A 1011-nucleotide genomic window follows, 5' to 3' on the forward strand; every position below is an offset into this window, starting at 1 on the left:
AAATAACAAATCATGCTCTAGTAGTGCAAGTGGAACAAATTCCCGGCCCTGTATAAATTAACAAAATTCAGTTTAAATTCAACCCACATGTTAATGAATGTTGTTAATTTAACCTCGGCCATTTCATCGACATATTCCCTGCACCTTCGGGTGCAGCTTCGTGTATTTCCGCCGGTTTGCAATGTAGACTCACCACCTGGTTAATTTCCTCTAATAGTCATACATGGCTGGGTGCGTCACTTGATATTATGGTACAATACTTGTTTATGTGGAGTATTTGCCGACATATATACTTTCAACAACATAATGATCCTACACGAGGTTTTGAATGTTGTTCATGCTAAGAAACAAAATGCTACGTTTTTCAAAGTGGACATTGGGAAGGCATATGATAAAATTAAGTGGACTTTTATGCACATAGTGTTACTCTCAAGGGATTCCCATGTAAATCAAATGATTGTATAATCAAAACTATGAAAGGGGGTCATGTTGGTATAAAAGTAAGTGATGTTGTACGACTGTACTTTCTTACTCTTAATGGTGTAAGACAAGGCATTCTCTCCCCCCTTTGCTTTTCAATCTTGCTGCTCATGCTTTGGTTATTATTTTAAATAATGCCAAAAAGCATTGGTATGCCAAATGAATGATGAGTGAATATAGTGAGGGAGGTGTAAACATGTTGTAATATGCAGATGATATGATATCCTTCTTTCAAGATAAATTTTATGTGCTTTTGAACTGATTTCAATTTTGAAAATAATTTTTCATAAGAGTGAGACATTCTTATTTGGAGATGTTATGAATAGATAAGAGGATTATAGGAAAATCTTTACTTGTCAATTGGTCAATTGGGGGAGCTACCTATGAAATACACGGGAGTTCCACCTGATAAGTGAGAATAAGAAATAAAGATTGGAACCATGTTGAAATAGGTGTGCCTGCTGGCAAGGTAGGATGCCAAACAATTTTGACAGACTTGTCTTTCTGCAGTCTAGTTTAAGTAGCCGGTCT

The sequence above is a fragment of the Triticum dicoccoides genome, chromosome 3A (assembly GCF_002162155.2).
Source record: "Triticum dicoccoides isolate Atlit2015 ecotype Zavitan chromosome 3A, WEW_v2.0, whole genome shotgun sequence".
Taxonomy (NCBI): Eukaryota; Viridiplantae; Streptophyta; class Magnoliopsida; order Poales; family Poaceae; genus Triticum; species Triticum dicoccoides.